The sequence below is a fragment of the Thamnophis sirtalis genome, unplaced genomic scaffold (assembly GCF_051295495.1).
Source record: "Thamnophis sirtalis isolate CommonGarterSnake01/CBP01778 unplaced genomic scaffold, rThaSir2_p1.2 scaffold_2, whole genome shotgun sequence".
Lineage (NCBI taxonomy): Eukaryota > Metazoa > Chordata > Lepidosauria > Squamata > Natricidae > Thamnophis > Thamnophis sirtalis.
Genome location: NW_028261382.1, coordinates 97,939,365 through 97,964,652, shown reverse-complemented (window position 1 = coordinate 97,964,652; position 25,288 = coordinate 97,939,365).

Genomic DNA, 25,288 nt, shown 5'->3' with positions numbered 1-25,288 from the left:
TTAGTCTCAATAATTACCACATTACCAAATTGCAGTGGTAGATTTCTTTCACGCCTTGTAAGAGTTCAGGCGAACTAACTAGAAGCCATCCTCCCTCATTTCTTTTGAGGTTCCCCCAAAAACCAGTAAATGTGAGGCTGGCCTTTCATTGCAATTCTCTTCCAGACCCAAATTCATTGACCTGTGTAGACAAACCCAGCAGAAGAAGACTCTTGCTGCATCAACTAAGAATGTTCTCCTGTTGCTGGCAATTGTTTTCCAGGAACGCAAGCCATACGCTCTCTCCCTCTTCCTCCCTCCCTCCCTCTCTCTCTTTCCATCCCCTAACTGCCAGAGAGGCAAAGGTTGAAGCCAATGTCTTCTCGTGTGATTGCAAGTACAGTAGACTTCCAAGACTTCATCCATAGATGATATCCTCCAGAAGGACATTGCTCCTTCAAGCCCTCCTTATAGGAGCCTATTATAGGGAAAGGCCTGGCAGAGACAGGGGGAAGAGTGAAAAAAGGGATCACTTTAGAGTTGTTACATACCCACAAGTGCATACCCACACACCCCTTGAATCCCATTGACCCTTATCAATGCTCTATAACTAGGCGCAGACCATTAGTTGAGAAGATTCCTGTGCGAAAGCTTTTAGCAATAAATCAGTTAATTTGAGCCTTCAGGTGTGGACCTGGTTTTTCCCTCCTTTGAATCAGATCCTTGCTCTGTCTCATTAGCTTAACTGGCAAGGGCCTTCCGGGATCTCAAGCAGATAGAGAGTCGGCCATGAACAGGAGATTTGAGGATCTTCTGCCATCACTCGTTCTCGGGGAACAGCTCAAAACCAGTTAATTTTCCTGCTGCCAGAAGAAAGAGATTCCTGCTTCAAGACGCCCTCGGATGTGTCTGCCTGCCTCACTCACTTGGCTGTTAAGCCACCAGCTGTTTCTGTAGGATGGAAGTGCTGTGAAATTTAAAAATGAAATCCTCTGATCTGGGATCAAACATTTTATTCCTTTCACCTTAACTTCACACCCATCCCTTTCCCAGATTCCCTCGTGTCGGATATAAACCTTTTGCTTGTTTCCAATTTCACCTCCATCTGTCTGCCATAAAAGGACTGGAAGATTTACAATCTGGCATGATTGATAAGCATTTCTGATGCCTGATTTATAAGAGGTAGCTGGTGATTTCGGATGGAAAGATTTAGGTGTGATTTGATTTTGATTGATGGATTTTGCTCTTATGAACGCAGAGTCTCATCAATGCCCAATTTGAAGTTAACGGCCATGTGATCGTCCTAAAAATATGCAAAGCTTTGGCAGATCTGATCAGAAAATTGGAGTATTCTAAGGTTTGGGAACAACAGTTGTTGCATGCAAAAGAAAATAAAAATAAAAAGGCAAACCTGGAGGGAGGGAGGATAAATGGAACCAATCTTTAATCATAATTGGGAGACTTCAAATGTAATTTCCTTTTCTTTGAGCCAGCAGAAAAGTCTCCAGTTACAAATAAAGTCAAGAGCTAAAGCAGGTATCGTATGCAAATGCACGTCACCTCCTTCTGAGTTGTCCAAAATGAAAAACAGCCTTGGAGACGCCAAAATTTGCCTCCTCAGAGGAGATCTATGTGACTGATAAAATGTGCAGCACTTGGGCTTCAGTCTTGAAACATTTGCAAAGTTGCTTTTCTGCCAAGCCTTGTTTCCTGTTGATTCACATCATTTTGTACGGTAGAAGCCAAAACTCGAAGGCCGCACTCTGCCACCCACAATGGCCTCAGAGGCAGAATCCACCATACTTTGCCGCCTACCCATTTTGGCTATGGTGAAAGTTAAACTCCCTTTTTGCCGAGCCATCATGTGAAACCGGTTTATCTTGCCCAAGTCCCTTAAAAGGTGGTTTCTATTATTTCAGATTGGACGTAAAAATGTCTCTTAAGCAGAGGAAGCCATTCCAGGCAACCTGGCAGAAGGGGGGGGGCACAGGTGTTTCCTCCCTGTTTAGCCCTGGGAGTGAGGAGATTTGGAGGGGGAGGGGGGCTCATACACTGACACAGGAGTCATTCTCAGAAGGTGATAATTACCTGGAACATAGAAATGGCCTCGTATGAACAGGCCACCAACGGCTGCCTCCCATCTTCCCCTGGATCCATTCTGGATGGGATGTTTCAAGTGGGCTTGCAAATAGAGGCAGAGCATTTACTAACCTCTTTGCCTCCCAACACTCCAGAATAAAATGAGGTCTGCAAATGGCATAAATTGCCATGAGGGAATTGCCTCTTAAACTCCCCCACCCCCTTTTCTGCACCGACATTCAGGTTCAGAGAAAATTCAGCCCAAAATATTGTGTTACCCATATTATCAGCCCCGAAGACCCCCCCCCCTTTTCTTTGCACCCAGATCCCATTTGCAATCAATGAGACTAATTTTCTAGATCAGGAAGGAAATCTGGGTTCTCTTGAACTCCACCTGCTTCATGTTTGCAGTGAAAGGCCCATTTTCCTAATGCAAAGATGCTGTGATGGGGGAGCCCCTCTAGTTTCACTCCCACCCATGGACAGGTGGTGTCCCTGAGGTCACTTAAGGGAGGGAGAAGAAAACAGTCCATTTAGGGCCATCCAGAACAGGACAACATCTGCTGTTCCTCTCTCAGGTTCCATTAATGAGAACCTCTCAGTGTTCTCCACATGAGTTTGTGCTGGAAAAATACACCAAGGCATCAGTGAAGAAGCCACCAGGGGAGGCCAACTGCCCTAATGGGCTCTCACTTTAGCAGCCCAGCCATTGTTTTAGGTGAGAAGGGCATTGCTCCCAAAACTGACGGGGGGCATTTGAAGATCAGAGATGCTTGGCCTGTCCGGAAGACACTGGAGATGTCCTATCTCCAGCTCCTTTTCTAGAATTGTCATGCTAAAAGTTAACCACTGCTCTCGAGGCCCCACAGCAGGACAATGATCAACTCAACTCAACCATAGGGCAGAGTTGGGGAGACCTTGACCTTGACCAATCCCTGCCCAATTGTATTACGATTTGCCCATTACATGTGCCACTTTGGCACACCTGGCCAGCCAGCATCCCGTTGTGAGGACGCATTCCCCGGAGAACATCCCTCTTTTGAAAGGTTTCCACCGAGTTGCTGAAAGAAGCTCATGAAAGGGTGCTGGGTTTTCTATCTAACTCGATCTAAATATTTATAAGCAACTTTTGAGGGCACGAGACCCCCTTGAACCTCGTCTGATGAGCTGCCACTAGAAATAGTGCAAAAGCAGGCCGGGTTCACCAGCAGCTGCCACGCGCGTCTCAGAGGTAGGAGGAAGAGCCCCCCCCAGAATTTTAACGAGGAGTTAGGATGCAATTAGGATGCTAGATGCAAATCCGTCCTATAACCGAGCAGGGGGAAGCAGCCAGCAAAGTTACATGCAGATTCAATTAGAAATTTCACCGAAATTTCAAATTACAGCTATTTTTTTTTTTCAAGCGACAGAATTACGTTGTATTACAGAAAAAGTGACAGGTAATTTGGGACCCTAAAGATTTCTCGTACTCTCTAGTTAATGGGGAGTTTAGCACCAATTCCACTGTAATTTGCACTTCTGAGAAACCGTGTTATTATAAAGTCAGAAATCTCCGACACTTTCAACTCCGGGATCTGCCAGGCTTAAGATGACCAGGAATTGAGAAGGCCTGAGTTCAAAGGTCAATAATTTCAATATCTGAGCCTGTGCAGCTTCCAAGAGCTGGCATTCCAATTGAAGACTTGAAAATTGGAGGTGACATTCAGAAGTCTCTGAAAATTATAACCCTGACTTCCTCCTTGAAAAGCTTATCTGAATCCTAGCTCATCCCTTGATGAGGTTACTGAGAATGCATTCTTTTCAGAAGGCTCGAGAAACGCCAGGTGGGACACAAAACACTCTGTTGCTACACAGAAGGGGAAAACATGGAAGGGACCACACGGCCCAGGGGTGATACTGGCTGAAATTTGCCAGACCTCGGCTGCATTGCAATCCCTGCTTTCCCGCTGGCTCTTCTCCCCACCTCTGCTCAAAATGCCACCCAGATGTTCCACATCCTCAGCTTTAAAACTCAAGAGACATTCGGGGCCGATGAACTTCTACGTCTTCTGAGCTTGACTCAGAGTGAGGCACAGGTGGAGTTTTCCTACTGCACCAGCCTCCAGCAAGCTAGTTTGGTGTAAGACTTCGGTCACGGATCAGGATCAGCCGTTCTACTTTGCAAGGCAGCTTCTACAATCCCATCAATGGTGGTGCACTTGGCAGATCATGGCTGAGCAGGTCGTAAGTCTTAGGCGCAAACCCACTTATACTTTCACTGGGAATCAGATGAGCCCATTTCATGGCAATTTAAGTCTTGGTGGGAAACCTTAAGCCTGGGAGAGACCTGAGGTTCCCTGGCAGTTCTGTGAGTGCCAATGGACAGATGCCCCATAAACTAACTCTGCTCAGAAAGGGCTCAGAAGGCTGAACCCCAGGACACCATTCCTGCCCGCCAGGCCTCCGTCAACATTAGCAGCTGTCCTGCAGCTCGCCATTGGAGAGGAGAGGGTTGCAGGGCTGAAGCCCAGCCTAAAGTCGCTCTATTTCTTCACGGACTGTGATTGGAAACTCTACAAGCAGAGACCCCCCCCTCAGCCCCGCCCGAGCACGCAGCTTGCCGTCCTGTTTGAAAAGGGCCTCCTACGTTTCCCATTTTCTCATTGCTTGAGCTCACACAATGCAGCGCATACAACAGGCTCCAGCCCAGCAGGTTTCTGTAATTTCAGCCTTGTAATATCAGACCTTAGCAAATGCCGGCTACAGAGGCCGGTTAGCCTGGGGTCTTTCACCCAGAACAGGCTTTTCCCGCTCGGGACCCATCGAAAGGAACAGGACTGAAAGAGGCCATTTGGGGCAGACGAGGCCCCATCCAGTGTGGGCAGGAACGGTCTTGCTGGACACCTGAGCACCTTCAGGGACAGCGGTCAAGCTTCTCACTTGGCAAACTACTACCATGGGTCAGGGGAGAAACCTGAGAATGCATTTTTTTGCACTTTAAAAGATATTAGAGTAAAATCGGTGTTAATGAGGGGCAGAGTGGGCTCCCCTCCAGGTAATGTAAGGCTATTAATATTGCGCAAGGCAACAACTCTTGCAGAAAGCCCACAACTCTGGTCTCCTCGCTTGGCTCTTGTCCCACCACGCCCTCCTTGGCAAGAGGCGGGCACTTCCTTGCCCCTTTCTGCCCAAACCACCAGCTGCTGTGCCCACAGGGACTTACCCCCCCCCCAGAAAGGAGAAGGGCCAAAGGGCCAGGGGGGAATTGCTTCTTTCCTCCTGTCAACAAAGCCCCCCCCCTCTCTCTCATAGACAAGGGACTTCTTCAAACTTCCCAAAGCCCCCCACTCACCCCCTTCCTTTTCTCCTCTTCCTCCTGCCCACCTTTTCATTGGTTTCCTTCGAGCAAAATGAAACCAGAAGCTCTTTGCTGGCTAAGCAAGAATTATTCAGGCCCACCATTGAATTAATAATTGAAGCAGCCCTGGGAGGCATTTATTGGACATTTAAAATCAGTTCGACCCAGGGCCTGTGGAGCCCTCCCAGGTGAGAAGGAGAGGCCTCTCCACAGCTGCCCCTGGACCTTCTGTGGAAGAGAAGAGCCCAATTCCCCAATGGGGCCAGCGAGCAGGATGGAGCCACTGCCCTCCTGCCCATTTCATGGGGCTTCCTAAGAGGTGGGGGGGTTACTGGGTCTCTCTCAGCAGAGGGGCTCTTCTCCCCCCTCCCCAATTCAGCAGAAACTCTGCTGGCATAAAACCTGCCACCTCTTTTGCCGCCCCGATTTCTCCTCCGCTTCCATCTCCGCAGTCCGCAGGCCCCTCTTCAAAGTAATGAGTGGAAAAGCCCAAAGTGGGCCTGACTCTGGCACCACTGGGAGAAGAGGGGGAAACCTCTGTAAAAGTGGGACAGCTGAGGATGACTTCAGCCGCTCCCACCTGAGGTGCAGAGACAACGGAATAGACACAGCCAGCTATATTTGCCTCTTGACACGGGCAGAAAGGCTCCCTGGAAACAAGGAAAGACGCCATGATGGAAGATGGCAGCACCAGACACCCCCAACCCACCCTTATTAGTATCCCCCAAAGAGTCCCTGGAAAGCCCAAGGCCCCAAGAAGCAGCGAGTTGGGCAGGATCGATAAAGAGGCGCTTCGCTTGCGAATGGCAGGAACTCCGCTGAGGGCCGCCGGTGCAGCCGGGCTCCCGTGGGGAAGGGAAGAAGGTCCTGCTGGCGAATCAGCCCCAACTCAGAAGGACTTCTGCCGTGGCTCCCCTGGCGGCTTCCCTTCTTCACGCTGTTAATTGGGTTTGTGAAAGGCTCCTCTTCAAAGTCCAGCAAAAGCCAAGAGAGTTTTACTCCTGCGAGGTTTTGCCTCTGGGCATTCTCAGTCTAGGGGGCTTTGCCTACACGGCCGGGGGAATTCCCTGCCTCCTTCATCTCGCAGCCATAAGTGGGTTTGATCCCACACCCATCGGCTGCCTCTTTAAGGGAAACTCTTAAATCACGCAGGGTCAGCCAAACTCAAGGCTGTCCTATCTGGGCCTTTCACAGCGGGAACGCGATGGCCCTGGGCATCCTGGTGGGTAGGTGGAAGCACCCACGAGCTAAAGGGAGAAAACCCATCGTAGAAACCCTGGGAATCCTGGATATGGTTGAACGCGTCCAGTACATGCAGCCCTCTGAGTGGTGGCAGGAAGGTGGAGTAGGCAGACATAAGAGAGGATTTGATGGCTTCCTTGTTTGTTCGTTTGCCTGGCTGCCCCCTACACAGCCTCCTCGGTTGCCAAACTGACTTGTTTCCCTCCCTGAGCAAATGCTGGGGAAATGCTTTTATGTGGAAGAGACAGGTCTGCCTGCCAAATCCTTCATTATTTCATGCCCACCTGACGTTGACTCCCCACTTCTGTTGCCCCACAACTAAACTGCAGTAATTGTCCCTTGGTGCCCAGGCCCTTCTCCTTCCCCCCAAGTCCCTTCAGCACCCCACTCCTGAAGAGAGGAAAGGATTAGCTGCTCCGTTGGTTTGAGGGCCTGACATGAAAGGGGATTGTAACGGCATCAAATTAACCCTGAATGACCCAGGTGTTTGGGAGGAAAGTGTGGAGGGGGGGCAATATTAGCATTTCAGAGCAGAGGGAGTCAACTCGGTTGCCCCCCCAGGAAAAGAAGGTAGAGCCCTTTCCAAACTCTGGCAAAAGAGGAGAATGTTTGGAATGAGGAGGGAGCTGCAAGGGGGAGCCTGTTCACCTGGTTGAAAGGACAAACAGCGCCAGAACAAATGCAGCCGCCTCCTTGGTGATATTTGGGGGGCTGCCAAGATAGCCCCCTCCCCCAATTCTCTGAAAGCAGCATCTGATTACGCTTCAAGAGCAGTGGTGGGTTGCTTTTACTACCAGTTCAGGCGAGCTCCTGTGCGTCCACAGAAGCATCCGGGCGAGTGGGCGGAGCCTCTCACCTCCACTACTACTGGTCCACCCGATCTGGGCCGAACAGGGAGCAACCCACCCTCTGTCCAGGAGGCTGGTTTCCATAAAGTCCTCCTAGAGGCCCAAACCTTAATACCAGCCTCAATAGAGAGCTGTACTGTTGCTGCTCGAATGCCCTCCCAGTTCCCTGAGTCCATCCATCGGACCCGCTCCATTTAGCAATAGCAGTTATAGCAATAGCAGTTAGACTTATATACCGCTTCATAGGGCGTTCAGCCCTCTCTAAGCGGTTTACAGAGTCAGCATATCGCCCCCAACAATCCGGGTCCTCATTTTACCCACCTTGGAAGGATGGAAGGCTGAGTCAACCTTGAGCCGGTGAGATTAGAACCACTGAACTGTGGATAACAGTCAGCTGAAGTGGCCTGCAGTACTGCACCCTAACCACTGCGCCACCTTAGCTCAGCACTGCGCCATTTGTGGCCGTCTGTTGGGATTCATCTTGCCAGATGTTTCCAGGGCTTCCAGAAAGTCAGTCTTGGTTCCTTGACTATGACCAGTGGTGGGAGAGAGCGCTTCACGCACACGCTCACATGCTCCTAACACATGCTTCACGCACTCACAGCACACTTAAAGACCACCCTCAGTGTCAGTGCTGGTGAGCCGAGGTGTTTTTTAGTGCAGCTGAGGCACAACAACCCACTCCGCCGTGCAAATCAGCTGAGCTAAAAGACCAGGGAATATAGGACAGGAAACGACAGGGGTGCAAGGGAGGGGCCAGCCAGAGGTGGTATTTGCCGGTTCTCTGAACTACTCAAACTTTCCGCTACTGGTTCACCCGAACTGGTCCGAACCGGCTGAATACCACCTCTGACTATGACCATTATTGGTTCAGTTGCCCAACAGCGCTGCTCCAAGATTTCAGCCCAACCTGGAGTTGCTAAACGGAGAGGAACAGAGGAAATACTGAACCCCTCTATTGAGCCCTTCCCCAGAACTCACCCTTTCCTGGCCAGATGCCTCTGCAGTGTCTTCTGGGTTTCCTGAGCAGCATCTGACTATGGATTGTGAGTCCTCCAGCCTTCCAGCTGAGCAGCCTCAAGCAAGTGACAGTTCCTGTCATTCTGTGCCTTGCGTTGCCCAGCTGCAATGCCTTGCCAGGAGAGGAGGGGAGCAAGGCGGGGACAGGCTCTCGTGGGAAAGGCCTTTTTCTCCTACCTTTCAACGTCTCCTCTGCTTCTTTCCAGCACGGGTGTAGCTCCTTCTATTTTCAGCAAGATTTAGAGTCTCCTGGCCAGTTCCTTCCACTCCTTTCTTGCTGACTCCAATCAGCCTCCCTGAACCGGAGGGGAGGAGAAGCTGACCCCCATCAGTTGGGGTTGGCTAGTTGGCAGCCAGGGAGCTGATCCTATTAACCCTTTGTGGAACCAGAGCTAGTGCAAACCCTCCCTTTTATATCTCTGTTGAGGAGGGGAGATGTACGTGGACGGTCCTGAGACAAGCTCTGGCAAAGTTGAAAGGGGGGGCGATGCAATGATCTCAGGATGAAGAAAGCAGAGGAAACAATGGATCTGCAAGGATCAGGGGTTAGGAAAACATTCTGGAAGTTCCCCTTGACAAGCTGCCATATTTAATAAATCTCTTTCCGTGGCCTCTCAGCTACACTTACACCAAGACGTTTGCTGGCTTCTCGTAGTGTGGCTCTCAGGCCGAGCACCAGAGAAACGGAGAGCGCTTGGGTGGGGGGTTCCTTGAATGCCCCCTCCCCTTCCAGCTTTGCAGTCCTGGAGCCCCATTTTGGTGGGCTCTTAAACAGAAGAATTCCTTCGTCAGCACAAGGCCCTCGATAGCCTGTTCTGACAACGTGCACATTGACTCTTCCCATTCGGCTTCTCCAGGGTGGGTTTTGAAATAACTCCATTGGTGTTCAGTCATGCCAGGTGAGGCCATGGGGATTAGGGCACAACCCAATTATAAAGGCGAGTCCTTGGGTGAGCAAAAGTGCGCAGAGCCTTCCAAGCTGTATCGGGGCTCCATTTGCAGGGACCTCTCCAGATCCTCCCTTCAGACCAGGCAAAGAAGAAGAAAGAAGCCTCCCCAGAAAGAGGAGAGAAGAAGGAGAGGGTCGCCTCCCTTCTGCTTCTCTGTGGTGCCTCTAGAGCAGTGGTTCCCAACCTTTTGGCCATGCCCCACCTAAGCATCTTTAAAATCGTGATCCCCCCCACCCCCCGTGACATATAATTCTTACTTTACCCCAAAAAGCAAACTCTACTCACGTGGAGAAAGCCTAAAAGGCCATTAACTTGGTTTAAACAAGGTTCAAATTGCCCCCCTTTGTGGCCTGGGCCCCACACTGGGAACCACTGTCCTAGAGGCACCAGAGCAAACCAAGTGCAGGGAGCTTAAGCCAACTTTCCCCAGGCCGTTTGATAAGACTCATGAATTGTCTTCTAGGCTAGGCCTCCTCCGAATTCCATCTACCAGCCAATGCCGACTGGCGACCACCCGGGGGAGGGCCTTCTCTGTGGCTGCTCCGGCCCTCTGGAACGATCTCCCTGTGGAGATTCGGACCCTCACCACCCTTCAGGCTTTCCGTAAAGCTGTTAAGATCTGGCTGTTCCAGCAGGCCTGGGGCTGATGAGCTCCCGGCCCCACTCGAATTGTTGTGATTGTTGAGACCTTTTAAATTGGTTTTGTATTGTTGTTTGTCTTTGTTTTCTTTTTTATGTATTGTTCCCTTCCCTTCCGGTTTGTGAACCGCCCTGAGTCCCGCGGGAATAGGGCAGCATACAAGTTGAATAAAATCCAAAATCCAAATCTAGTGACTCCATCCAGCTATCATCTTTGCAGCATTCTTCTTGCTTCTTAGCCTCGCCTGCGGCCTTGGGTTTTCCAAGAACCACAGCCGACTACGCCCCCAGCCCTGCAGTTTTTATCCTCTGGATGCATCTCCTACAACATCCACCAACAGTCAGTTCCTGCAGTGGGAGACATTAACAGAATAGTTCAGACGGAGCCCATTTTAGGATGCGGAAGGTGAATAATGTCTCGGATACAGAGAGAAATCATTAAATCAATAAACAGGAGAGAGCGTCCACTGCAATTTCTAATATCCCACAGAAGACAGAAGTGTTAAATCATGCCTGCAGTGTGCTTTGGGTGTGCAGAACACAAATATAATCTTGTGTACAACTTCTGTTGCTTCATACACAGCATGGGTATGAAGCAACAGAAGCCCCCCCCCCACTACTGGACCTTCCTCCTTCCTTGCCGTGAGAGGCAAAGCGAAGATGGCCTCCTTCTCCCCACGCCCACCACACACGGGTGCCAGGAAGGGTCACTCAGGGAGAAGGACCCCATTTCTTTATTACCTGCAGGGAAGGCTGCAGGCCCGACAGAGCATCCTTCGTTCCCGACTGCCCCAACCTCCTTCCCCCTCTTCCCCCAGCTGCTCCCATTCACTTCCATACACCGGGCTCTGAAATGCCCCTTGCCAGCTTCCCTGCAGCCCCCCAGCATGAACCGAGCACTTGTCCCATTTGCAAGCCCAGATATATCTGGGGCAGAGATGGGATTCTGCAGGTTCTGACCGCTTCTGAAGAACCGGTAGCAGAAATTTTGAGTAGTTCGGAGAACCGGTAAATACCACCTCTGCCTGGCCCCGTCCCCATTTATTCTCCGCCTCCCAAGTCCCAGCTGATCAGGAGGAAATGGGGATTTTGCAGTATCCTTCCTGTGGAGTGGGGTGAGAATAGAGATTTTACAGTATCCTTTCCCAGCCATGCCCACCAAGCCATGCCCACAGAACCAGTCGTAATTTTTTTTGAATCCCACCACTGATCTGGAGGTGGGGGAATCTGGTTAGGGAAAGAACTGCAGAAGTTGAGCACTGGATGAAGCAAATATCCAGCTCACATTCGACCATATATGACTTGAGTAGTTTATTACCATTTTTTTAATGTACCTACAATACTGGCTCTATCTTTTGCTTTATTGAATCGGTCATATATTGTCCTCTCCCCAGAAATGGTATATAAAGTTTGATTAAATCAATAACTGCATCTGAGGAAGGGCACGGGAGGCTTCTAATTTCTAGTGTGCATGAGCACGAAGTTGTGGCATGACACTTAGAAGCCTGTTTCATAGCCTGCAGCTGCAGAATTATCTTTCGAGTGGATGAAAACACCCTGGGAAACAATTATATTTTTTACACTGTTCTGCAAAGAAGGAAGGCCCTTGTGGATTCTGATTCAGGGGAAGGCAGTTGTGTTGAGATGGAGCTCCAGTCACTGATCCTTTGAGTAAGAAATCGGGCCCTGCAACATGGCCCGTGTTTTGCCAGTCAAGTGGGCAAGAGAGTATCTGACCAGGGTTTGCCCCTCTCTCTTCCAGTTGTGCAGGTCCTCCTCCACTGTTTTTGATGTGCTCCTACAGCTCCTTCTGAGGCCTTCCAGGTCTTTCTGTAGCACTGCATCAACCCAACCTTCTTTCCAACCTAAGCTTCAGCTGTGCAAGGAACACAGGTCACACTTGGTTGGCTGTACACAACAGACAATGGCAAAAGCAAACAAGCCACCTTCTGCCTTCATGCGACGCTGAGCCCAGCCTGTGTGACTGAGAGATGAGTAGAGTCCCCTCACCAGTCGACAGTAAGACATGCAAGCCGAGAAGAGATGCGCCTAGGACACCCATTGGATTGAGGGTCATGATGGACTAGCATTTCTGTAGCACAACCAGCTGAGCATCTCTGATTTAGCTGGAGCAGATGGGTCAGTTCAGGGAAAGCGGAACCTGCCTCAGCCTGTGACTCTCTGCTGGGTGAAAGGTGGGCCCAGAGAAGACTGGAAAAAGGGGTCGGGGGCCCACCCACCACTGCTACTGATGTTCACCCAGGTCAGAATTGTCTCTTCCACTTGGGAAGGAGGAGGGTTGGAAGAGTCCCCCCTTTTCCAGCAGGCCTGCAAGTTTGATGGGAGGAGGCTCTGGCAAACCCTGCTTCGTTTCTCCCCTTTCGTGCCCTCTGCTCTCCATCCCTGCATCCAACTGAAGGGTGGGTGAATTTTTGTTTGACAGGTCACAAAGCAAAACCCTCAGTGGGAATGAGACCTTTTCCAGACTCCCCTCCCCCCCGGAACATTTAGAACAAGTTCATCTTTCTTCTGGCTTCTTCTGGAGGTGAGCTAACAGCCAGGGAGGAGGGTCCAGAAGGTTGGCATTGGCATCCCACCTCCCAAGGCTCAAGCAAGGACCAGCCTCTTGGTGCCTGAACAGCTCAGTTCTCTCTGGGCACCCCTTTTGCTTTGGGGAGGACCCAGAGCCACAGGCAGGATGCTGAGGAAGGGAAAGGAGAACCATCGGGGCTCTTTGCTTTTCCAGCCATTCTGGGCCTCCTTTCCCAAAGAGTTGAGATCAGCCAGTGAATGGGAGAGAAGCCGAGAGCTAAGTGCTAGAGGGACTCAGCTTCCCCCCCTGCCCAGATATCCTGTAATCTGCAGAATGACCCCATGAGGCTGCCTTACCTGGCTTTGGGGCTTCCAAAAGAAGGAATCTCCAGGAGGTCCTGGCTGCAGCAACTCCAGCAACATGATGGTTTTGGCTTTTCTTAGCTTGTTGAATTTGTTCTCTTGCTGTAAGAACGCCTGGAGGGAAATGCCCTCCATGATTGTGTTATGTAAGCCAGAAAGTACCCAGTTTAAACAAATCATGGCATTAAACAATGTTTTAATCTTGGGCTGTTTTCTAAATGGCCATTGACAGAGCTTGCACGGTGCACTAAGCCAGTAAGAAGGCTCTCTTTGTGTTCCTCCTAAACTCAATGGCTCAGAAGTCTCCTTTGACTGGGATAATCCAGGTCAGTGATGCTGAGCTTCCCCTCCCCCTCTCCATTTCTTTTTTTTTTTGCTTTCCTCTCTCACAAAGTCACACTTTTCAAACAAGCTCAAGAGCATTTCCATCAAAGCCTCGCAAGCTCTCCCTTCTCCCAGCCTCACCGTAGCGGGAAGGCCTCCTGCCTGCCTTAGCATAATGAACTTTGATTGAGTCGTCCTTTACTTGGTTATGATGACGGCTCTATTGGTATTATATCGCTATTGACTTCCACTCCTGTCATTTATGGGGCTGATGTCCTAAATGAAATGCCATTCTATCATTCGTAATGCGCTTCGTGGAGACTTTCTTCTAAAATTGCTTCAATAAGCCAACCAATGAGAATCTCCCATTCGCTTGAGGAATTTCTTGAAGTTCCCAGTAGGAATTGAGAAAAAAGCCTCCGTCGTCATCGTCTCATCAGAAGGCGGACTGGACCTAACATAATTAGGAACCCCACCAATTAGAGGGGGGGGCATGAGAAGGTCCCTTCGCTGCACCCTTCAGTTAATCGTTGGCATACAGCTTGAGATCCTTGTTCCCTCCTCCCATTGGCACTTGTTGTTTGAACAGATAATAATAAATATATAATGATCCTTGATGGACTAAGATGTGGATCCATGAATCTCAGTTCCTGCCTTTTTCTCTGTGTCTCTGTCTGGCTACAAGTCCCACAAGTCACCAAAACTTCACAGATGTTCATTTTATAGCAACAGCAATAGCAGTTAGACTTATATACCGCTTCATAGGGCTTTCAGCCCTCTCTAAGCGGTTTACAGAGTCAGCATATCGCCCCCAACAACAATCCGGGTCCTCATTTCACCCACCTCGGAAGGATGGAAGGCTGAGTCAACCCTGAGCCGCTGAGATTTGAACAGCCCAACTGCAGAACTGCAGTCAGCTGAAGTAGCCTGCAGTGCTGCATTTAACCACTGCGCCACCTTGGCTCATTCAATAATATATAAAAGTTCTCATTTGATAAGCTCCATGTTCCATTTGCCGGGTTGGCACAAATACAGCCACACTTGCTCAGAAAATGAGGTTGCTGCTGCTCTTCTATGCAGCGATGGGGCCCCGATGAACAGTTATTGGCACAAATATTTGCATGGCCCCAATTAAATGGGTCCCGCAACATAAAAGTTCCCGGTCAGCTGCAAACTCAAAGATGGTTCCAAGAAGAGGCAATGCTGTGGTGTGTCCTGCTCCACGTCAGCAGCACAGACGCCCAAGGACCCCTGTTGTGTTTCCTCAGGAAACAGCTGGATCCCTCTTTTCATTGAAACCCTTTCAAGAACCCTGTTGCAGTAAGGCTGCCGTTGGATGGAACGTGGCCTTTTGTCCTGGACTCAGAAGAGGCTCCAGACAGGTAGAAGCAGGGCCACCTCTTCAACAGGGAAGTTCCCATTGCTCCACTGTGGCTCAGCTTTCTTCCATCTGCAAGCAGCTGTCCCAGGAGGTTCAGGAGGTTCTGTGAAGGAAATGGGCAGCCACTAGGGCCTCATTTATATTTCATGGCCTAATTTGATGGTAGTGGTAGTGGTGGCGGCGGCACCACAGAATATACAGCACTAAAAAGCTGCCCCCTGCCTTAGCTGGCCGAGCCTTTCAGAGACTGATGCCCCAATGGAGGAAGTAAGGATTTCCAGTCCTCTTGGTGGCAGGACAGAATCAAGGGGAAGCTGGCATAAGAGACACATGATAATTACATTGTTGGCCTCTTTGCTTGGCCTTTGAAGAGCCTAACAGCCATTAACTCCCCACCGAGCCCGTGTCTGCCAGGGGCCGTCCAGCCAGCTGAAGGCTTCTTCTCCAGCCAGGCCACCTCTGTGAGTCACAATCATTTTCTTCGCGCAGATCGTGAGCAATCATAATCAGCACTTCAGGTGTCCATATCTCTGCCTTGGACAAGGTGGGGAGGCGTAAAGAAACAAAGGTGGGTTTAATTTGAGGGTGGGTGGTTTTGCCCAGCTTTCCCCTCTCATCCCTTCCCATCCGGAGTCTCTTCTGCCCAGCTCTGCAGATCCGCTGATTTCAGACATGAAAGCCCACATGAACATTCCTAGGTCTTATTTGAACTTCTCCTAATCCGCAATTTTGGCTATTACGGACACTTCCGTATGCAGGTTTTCCTGGTACAGATATTTTGGTAGCAACGGGGCTAATGGCGTTGCGTCTGTGCAGGTGAGGCGTTTGTGCCTAAACCAAACCTTTTGACGCAAATATCTTCCTTTCCTGGCAAGCCCCATTTAGAAAGCCCACGCTGGGGGAAGCAGAGCCTGCGATCGATGGCAGCTGGGCGGGGAGGGGCAACTGCCATTCCCTTGGAAAACAGAGTGGAGGGTTTTCTTCCCCGCCCTGCTTAATGGCTCTTATTCTGCCTTTCGGCAGGAGCGCATCAACTTCAGGCAGCAAGATGGGGAGGAGGAGGAGGAAGGGCAATGGGGCTGACATTTTCTCTCCCCATAGCCTGATTGGTCAGGGGCTGAAATAGCAGCTGCTGTTGCTTAGCAGCTGTTAATGTCATTCACACCAGGAGCTGTCCTTCACCCCCCAGGTCAGGCAGGTACCAAGCTGAGGCTGCCTGGCGAAAGGAGACTGGAGAGACAAAAGAGGCCTTTTCTCCCCCTTCCTGACCTCTGCAAGAAGAAGAAGAAGAAGAAGAAGAAGAAGAAGAAGAAGAAGAAGAAGAAGAAGAAGAAGAAGAAGAAGAAGAAGAAGAAGAAGAAGAAGAGGAGGAGGAGAAGAAAAAGAAGAAGGAGGAGGAGGAGAAGAAGAAGAAGAAGAGGAGGAGGAGGAGGAGGAGGAAGAGGAGGAGGAGGAGGAGGAGGAGGAGGAGGAAAAAGAAGAAGAAGGCTGGGTGGTGGGGGAGATGCTTTTTACAAATGCTGGGCTGACCTTTCTTCCCATCCACAAGCCAATCCCGCTTTTCTTCTCCCGTGACTTCAGAATCACAGCTTCCCCTTTTATCTTCAGGCAAATAGCATTATTTGCCAGCTTCAGCCTTGATCATTTCCAGAACTCCAATTTCTGGGTGGAGGATAGATGCATTTTGCTCCTAATGCAGATGCAAATGAGTCTGTGCACGTGGGAAGAGCAGGAAGCTGTGTGGTGGGCAGCCTGTGGCTTCACAAACGCTACAGCAACTGGCTCTTCTGAATTCCTGCTAAGAGATTGTAGGCTAAGGTTCCTTTCCTCATATCACTCTCATCCAAGAAGCAGCGTTTTTACAGAGGAAGCAGCTCAAATAGGCTTGATGTAGAAGAGAAGGTTCTAGCAAGGCCTTATGCAGAGCATGAGAAGGCATTTGGCACCGGTTGGTTTGCCTGTGCTGGAGAACATCAGGGACAGGCTTAGATCCCATTGCTAATCCTGGAGCATTGAGAGGGAGGCGCAATGTCCCTCAAAATATCCCCAGCTTCCTCGTTTCCAGACAGAAGGTCTCCAGACTAAGCAGGGCTGCTCCCAAACCCAGAAAGATGACATCCCATCCCCACAAAATGGCCTTTCTCCCTGGAACTGATCACATCAACGTTTGTTGAGTTCCTCTGCTCTTCATTTGGAGAACAGTTGTGGGTTGTCTTTTAGGAGTCTCAAGCTTAGTGGAAGAATAAAGGAAAGCTCGTTCCTCAAAATCCTTGAGCTAGTGCTATCAAACCCTGGAAAGTGTGGGGTTAACATTTGGCAATCAATCAACCCACTTGTAATTGTCCTCTGGAGGGCCCCCATCCTCCCGGTAGAAGCTCCCAATCCAAAGAGCAGATGATCCAAGGGAAGTAGGGTGAATCTGGGTCACCTGTGGGTCACCTGCGATGGTTGAGACAGAAGAAAAAAGCTTGGTCAGCCGGGGGGCAAATCAGAGTATCGACACAGCCCAGAAAACACTGTTGGTTTTTTTTCCAAAGATGGCAGTAGGAAGTGGAGGGGAGTTCCCATTTCTGCCTATAAGGCAGCCATTTCCCTTCTCCCTCGGCTTAAAAGAAGCTAATTAGTCCGTGTTTTAAGTAAAGAGATGGTAATTATTCCACCCAGATTCTTGAGCAAAATGCCATCACAAGCCAGGCCAAGAAGGGTCCAGGGGGCTCAAATGATCATTCATTATAAAAGCTGCTGAAGGCGCGGAGGACTCAAGGGCCAGGATGAATGTTAGCAAAGGAATAAACCAGTAATAAAACGAATTCTTGGCACATGTCAACCCACTTTTTCCCAGACCTTTCGCCAGCATTTTGAGAAGAGTGGCAGAGGGAGTTGAACAGGAGCAGAATTACTCTGGTGCCCTGGTGATTGATTGTCTGACTCCCCCAAGATTATTTTTGTAAACGTGACGGGGGGGTCATGACCAAGCCCCCACAGTTCCAGGAGATGCCACAATGGATCCCCTGGACTGTGGCTGGTGAAAGGGATGAAACCGAGGGAAAACACTGGGCAACACTGTATGCCTTGCCCCTACTCTTCCTCTCCAGAAGGACAGAGTTTAGGCTACCCCGTAACCAGCCCCGTCTCCAGAACCTGTCAGAACTGGCTGAATAGCACCTCTGCCCGTAACCCCTTAGACACCTCCGTCCTCAGGGGAAGAACGTTGCCATGTGGCTGGCTGTGAGTTTGGCCACTGGGGTGTCTCCAAATTGAGAAAAGCCACCTGAGATGTCGGGTCATGTTGCAGCAAGGCTGTGGGGAGCATTGGGGGTTCTCCCTCCATGCAAGCTCTGCTGGCTGGAGAATTCTGGGAGTTGAAGTCCACAAGTCTTAAAGTTGCCAAGTTTGGGAACCACTGCCCTAGAGAGGCTTCCTCCACAGGCTTGGCCTCTGCTGGCCTTTCCTGAACTGCCCAGGGGCTTGTGTGCATTCAAGAAGCCTCCATTTTTGGACCTGCTGGAGAAGACCTGGCAAAATGAAGCACCTTCCAGGTTCTGGGTGCCCCCAAGTTCAGCTCAGCTCCTGGGATGATCTGGGTGCAGCCAAGCTGTTTCCTTGAAGGCAACAGAGGAGTCATTCTCCCTGCTTTTTCCCAGATTTCCCTTTGACTCTCCAGACTACGGACAGCCCTGCTCTTCCCTGTCAGGTAGCCCCCCTCCTCCCCTCCCCACAGAGGAACCGGCCAACCGTCTTTAGCTTTTCCCTGGCAGCAACTCAGGGCTGCCCCCTGCTGAGGCCTAAATGGCAAGGCCCGGTTGATTCAAAGGCAGCTAAGAAGGGCAGCCAGATGCCCATTTTCTATTCCGGCCCCCACCCCCCACCCCAAAAGCGACTCTTTAGAAGAGGCGAGTTGCCTTTGTGTATCCAAACGCCATTTGCTGCAGCTCAGGCTAATGGACGTGGCTAATCAATACCTCCATTCACCGCAAAGTCTTCGCGCTCCATTGTCCACCAGGAGCAACTCTGGGGGCAGAGATTGGATCGGAGAATTTCAAGGTCTGTTGCCTGGACAGAAGAGCTCCGGAGCGCCCAGGGAAGCGGCCACAGCAAGCCAGAAGCCAGGAAGAGTTTACAATCCGGCCGTTTTAAATTAGCCCCGATGTCATCAGGGTATCAAAACAGATGGGAAACAGAGAAGTAATTCAATAGGAATGCAGACTGGCGACCGGCTGGTAAATTATTTGCTTGGATAAGAAAGGGAAGGGAATATATTTATATATAATATAATACTTGAGAGACCGCCTGCTGCTGATCACCTCCAATAGACCGATTAGATCCCACAGATTAGGCCTCCTCCGTATTCCATCCGCCAGCCAATGCCGACTGGCGACTACCCGGAGGAGGGTCTTCTCTGTGGCTGCTCCGGCCCTCTGGAACGAGCTCCCTGTGGAGATTCGAACCTTCACCACCCTCCAGGCCTTCCGCAAAGCCCTTAAAACCTGGCTGTTCCGACAGGCCTGGGGCTAATGAGTCTTGTCCCCCCCTCGAATGGTATGGTTGTTGTGTGCTTTTTAAACTATGGTATTGTTTTGTCTGTCTTTTTTATTCCTTATTGTACCCTTCCCCTTTGACTTGGGTTGTGAGCCTCCCTGAGTCCCCTTCGAGGAAAAGGGCGGCATAGAAATTTAATAAATTCAATTCAATTCAAATTCAATTCAATTCAATTCAATATAACATTGCAAACGCTTTTGGTTCTAGAGAATTTGTCCGTGGCTCCTGAGTTATGTGCCCTCCCTACTTGCCTTCCTATATTATCATTACTTATTTTGTTGTATTTTATTCACGATTAAATGTATTCGCTGCCCATCTGGCTGTCATGTGACCAGCGCCAGCTCTTATAAATATATTTTGAACCAAGGAATAGAAGTTGACCTCCAGTTGAGTTCAGGTCCTGCAGCGTGATTTCTCCGGTGGTGCCTGAAAGTGTGAAGGAGCAAGCAGCATCTTCCCAAAGAGAGGGGCATCTTTACCCCATTTTCCTTGGCACTTTAGAACTTGGCAGCCAGCTCAGCTGCCCTGCATGTCCCTGAGCACCAGGCCCAAGTGGGACCCCAAGCAGACCCATAAGAAGCATCCCGATTGGAGCCCCTGCTGACTCATCTGGGGCCGGCCTCCTGCCGCTGTGAATCATTGTTGTCGACAGCGTTTTCTGCACTGCACTTCTCTGGGAAAACATTTTTCCCCGCCATAAATCCATTCAGCTGTACTGGAAATGCAGGCACTTTATAGAAAATCTTTAACAGCACCAGCACAAATGGATAGCTCTCCTTTCCTCCGTGCGGGGTGAAGATTTGCAAAGGCATCAGTGGCGACCGTTTGCCAAGGAAACAGGGGGAATGGGCAGAAACAGAATCCATCACCAGGCCCCCTCTGGGACTCCAAGAGCTGCAGCGAGGCCAGGCCTGCCATCAGAAGACCTGTGCAGGCACCCACACGCACACTTCCAGGTGGAGGGGCATGCCTGGGTGTGCATGGAGGATGCGCTGATATGCATGCAAATGATCGAAGGGGCCCCTCTGCTTCCCCCTCCCTCCCTCACCTGGGGGGATGCTTACTTTATCTCTTAGCTCAATTCAGGAGGCCTTAGTGCAGAAGTAGGAGCTGATCTGCAAAACTATAGAGGAGCAGAAAGCCCAGTAAAGAAGAGTATTTGTAGCTCAGGGTTGAAACGAGGGGTCCTTGGTGCTCTCTGAGCTTTGTGGTTTTCTTGCAGATGTTTCCTGACTCAACTTGGGAACATCATCAGTGCTAGAAGGGAGTGTGGAGTAGGAGTAGGAGTAGGAGTAGGAGGAGGAGGAGGAGGAGGAGGAGGAGGAGGAGGACGACGACGACGACGACGACGACGACTTAATTGTTTTTTGGCAGATTTCTCATGACCCAAACTAGATAACATCACCATCAGTGCTAGTCAATCAGTGCTAGCATTGACTACCTAGTTTGATAATGAAACATCTGCAAGGGGATAAAACAAGCTCAGAGAGCACCAAGGAGCAGAAAAGCAGTGGGTTGGCAAGTATGTAGCTGGGAAGTCATGAGTGCAGAAGAAATCCCAGGGGGAAGTCCCACAACTGACCTCTCTTCCTGCTACTACCCTTAGCAGGAACAGAGAGAAGGGAGCCATTGCTAAGAAGAGCTTCGGACTCCAAGGTGCAGGGGAGCTCAGAAGGCCACTGTGGCCATTGACCGATCCCTAAGGACTGAGAAGGACCCCCTCCCTCCCAGCAGATCCCCATCAGGCCAACCACCAGCCCATGGCCTGGCCTGCACCTTGGCCCAAAGGAGGAAAGCAATCCACTCCCTCTAGAGCAGAAGGTCTTTCCCGCCATAGAAGTAGGAGAGACTTGTCTTCATCCACCTGGGCAAAGGAATATAAATCAGTCCCCCAGCTGCACTAGCTCCCCTCCAGGGTAACCACAAAATATCACTGGGCTGTGACGAAGATGGGGCCAAAGCTTCTGCCCCGGAGCCCATCGTGGTTCTGTGGCATTTCCATGATGGAACACGCAACAAGCAGACGGAGCAGAGGAGAGGAAGGGGGAGCTCCTTCCTTCCCTCCACCTCTCCCGAATAAACTGCTGTGGCCTCCAGCTGTGGATATTTTCTTTACTCATGCAATTGCTGCATTCTACAGGGTGCCAATAGCTCAATTTTTATGCTCGCCATTTATTTTCATTGTGTTTGTTAAGGTGGAGTTTTGGAGCTGCCCAGATCATGCCAACCAAAGAGAGATTCTGGGCACTCGCTTGGAGTTGGACGAGAATCAACACAGAATGGCAACAACATTTCCCTTTTCATCCTTCCCATCTGTAATGGAGCTGAAAGTGACCTTATTGTTTGCAAATTATTGGCCTCTGGAGATGGGATGGATACCAGAAGATTAGTTGAGTAAGAGAGAGAGAGACCAATTTGTCTCCAAGAACACTGAAGCATTGATTATGTTTTCCCAGCCACCCTCTGAACCAGCACCCTAGCAAAGCATTGCCTCCTCTGACAACCAGAGAAAAGGCCTATCTGGGGGCTTGCTTAGCTTCGTTAAAGAGCTCAGAGTTCAATGCAGCTGGCTCAGGGCTGGGCCTGGCTTGCTCTTGGTCCCATGCCCACAGCGAGAGACGCCCTTCCACGTTCATCTTATCCTCATGTCAGCCCTTGATGTTTCACCTACAGATCCTGAGGACTTCAGAAACATTCTCCATTCAGCTCCTACCCTTCCTTCTTGCCAAGGCCTCAAGGTGCCCAGTTTCCCTCTCGTGTGATTCCAGTTCTCAGTGGTTCCCCAAGAAAGGGAAAGGTTGAATCTCCTAGGTGGTCTACATTTCTTCACTTCTTCCACGCACACTTGGTTGTGAAGCAGTGTGAGACACTTCATCCTATGAGTGTGGAAAAGACCCAAGCTGTCCAAACCAAGCCTGGATGGTCAGACAGTTTCAGCACCTGGGCCCAGGTAGGAAGGCGTCTTCACCTGTTCTGGGTCCTTTTCGGTTGCAGACAGAAGAGCCCAACATCTCCTGCATGCAGAGCAGGTGCTTTGCCCCTGAGTGACAGAGTCGCCAAATGCCTTCATGGTGCCCTCTGCCCATGTTTAAAGCAGACTGACATCCACACCATATTTATGTCTTGCAGATCAGAGCAAGCCGAAGAAAGATGGGGGAAGAGAAGCGCTTTTGTCTAGGGATGAGAGGAGACAGAGTGGCCTTGGGTGACCCAGAGGCTGCCCCAGGTGGCCTCAAGCCCTCCTCCATCTTCCCTGGTTCCCATTCCATGGCTTTGTTCTGCTGCTCCTCTGCCAGCCTCACCTCTGTTCCTTGCGAAGGCTTCACATCTTCAAGGCGCCCTTTTATTCTCTCTCCCTGGAGGGCCCCTCACCGCTGCAGAAAGCAAATGAACAATAGGTGGATTGCAAATGGAGATGGCAAGGAGGCATATTAGAGGAGGAAAACTTTCCACAAGCAGCAAGTTTTTGTGACTTCTCCTTCACCAAGCAGCTCTCTGCTACTGCACCCCACAGGCAAGGCAGAGGCCGCAGGACCGACAGCGGAGGTCATCTCCACAGGACCAACAACAGAGGTCAGCAGGGCCTGCTGAATCCCCCACTTGTGGAGGCAGTGATCCAGGAGCTGGTGTGGAATGAAGAGGCTTTGGACAGCTGGCCACGATCCATCCTTGCTTACAAGAAGCAAAGTGAAATATAATCAGGTGAGAATCTGGGTCAAGAAATGTCTTGGTCACGTCAGTGGAAGTCTTGGAGCTAGGAGGAAGGTCCTCTGTAGTCTCTGAGAACTACAAAGGCTCCAGTGATGAGGATAGGTCTCAGGCTTCTCCCAGGGGTGTCCCTCCCATTTTCCTGAACTCCACAGTCAACCCCCATGACCCTCTTCCTCGTGTGAGGCTTCAGGAGTTGCCCATGCCGGGTTTCAGACCTAGGCAGCTCCTGTTCTCCACCAGAGGGATTCCTCCCTTTTGATGGATTTGTGGATGAATCCACTCTCCACCAGGCGCTGTGGCCAATCACACCTCAGAAACTACCAGCCCTCCATAAAATCTCAAGTGTGAACATTTCAGCTTGTTTCGTTCACACTTTAACAAATTTCTCCAAGTCGCCAAAGTGTTAAAGTCTAAGTACACCAAGAAATGTGAAGTGTAAAGTGGCCCTCAGACTGGAGGAGAAGCCCGGGGTGTGCAGGAGGCGCACTGATTAATTGGGTGCTTGAAATAGCTGGTCCCCAGGGGTCCTTTTCTGACAGCAAACTAGGGCAGCTTCCCTTGGCAATTCTCTCCTGGGGCCGGCAAAGGAAGGAGGCTTACAACGGTACAGATGAGCACCCATTCATTCCTTCTTTCCCTCATCCAAAGAACCTTTAAAATAGGGTATTTGTATATGTTTAACATGTGATTGGCAGGCAGTTGGTTGCACAGCTCCACGCGCAGAGACCGGGCAGTTTCCCTTCCAGAAGCTTCTCTTCCTCCATCACATACTTCAAAGCCCTAAGAAAGGTTTGAGGTCTCTTCTCTATGAAAGTGGCTCAGGGCTTTAAGGACCTTGGGAACAGAGAAATTATGGCCAAGGTTGTGGGGTTTCAACCGCTGGCAGAGCATCTGCCCAGTGACATCAGTGCAGAAAGTGGAGCGAAGGCAAGAACTCTGGGCTCGTGATAGAACGGATGGTCATCAGAAACAGCGCAGGTAAAAGGAAAAAGTTGGTGTCCACTTGGGCTGCAGAGAATTTAACTCAAAGGCTTCAAGAATGTGGTCATTGGCTCATTCTTTTCGGTTGATGGGAGAGGAGGAAGAGGAGGCCCTGGGCGCACACTGGCTATTAGCCTGGCTGCTTCAATGCATCCTCTGGCCCAGGAAGAGCCAGGGCTGCGCTGCATGCTTCCCCACATCAGCCAGTCAGCCACAGGAACACGTAACTCCCTTGTGGGGCCTCCAGTCTAGGTTTGAAGGGTGACTCTTCTCCCCTTGGGAAGAGTGGAAGCTGGGGGCTCCCCCGAGGTCTCCACCACAGGAACATGTACACGGGGAGGGTCCCTGGGGCCACGTAACATAACCCCCCCTCCAGTTCTACTCAGTGCAAGAATTCCAGTTAGCCTATCCTAAGGTTGACAGATGGTGCCAGCCCCACTAAGAAGACCAGCCTGCGAAGTCAGTTGCTCAGAGGTTCTACAATGACTTGTCTACAGCAGTGTTTTTCAACCTTGGCAACTTGAAGATGTCTGGACTTCAACTCCCAGAATTCCCCAGCCAGCATTCGCTGGCTGGGGAATTCTGGGAGTTGAAGTCCAGACATCTTCAAGTTGCCAAGGTTGAAAAACACTGGTCTACAGTAACAGAATCAGAGGCCCGTTTGTGTTTCAACTCCTCTTCCTTCTCCTAGTTCAGTGAATGAGGGAGACGTCTGTCTGAACTACTTCCAAACATTGTCTTCTGGAGGTTCTGGACTTTAAAAAATGTTTTAGTACCTGTTGCCTGGGCAACATAGTCCTCGTATTTCCAACAAGGTCATCTTCCTGACTCTACAGATGGAAGCCCACCTTTCTCTTCCTAGGGACTCTCTCTCTCAGGTCTCCTGGACAGCCCAAGGAGCCGCCTGACAGCAGGAGACGGTGGCATCGGCAACCTCAGCAAACTGGCACCAGTGCCTGGCTGCTTTATTAGATCGAAGGGCTCCTTTCTTTAGACGACATGAATCAAGGGCAGCTCTACGAACATTTCTCCAGTTTCCTCCTTGACTGTGGTTAGCCATGCCATCCATGTCCCTCCCTGCTCTTCACAGGGGAGGGCAATAGGGAGGAAGGAGCTTGGAGGCTGACAGGTCCTCCTGCAGCTGCAGCGGCTTCCTTTGAGGCCCAATTGACCAGGCCTCTCCTTTGTGCATCAAGCCTAAGGATGCCCTAAAGGGAAGGACGCCTGCCTTCCTCCTTCTTGGCAGCACCCCGTGGCTTTTTGCCTGCTCCCCCCTTGAGAAACGGGGCTTTGATGTTAAATCCTTCCCCTTCTCCCTGGTGGCTGCAGTGTCTCTAATTCTCACACAGCTACCTGTTGTATG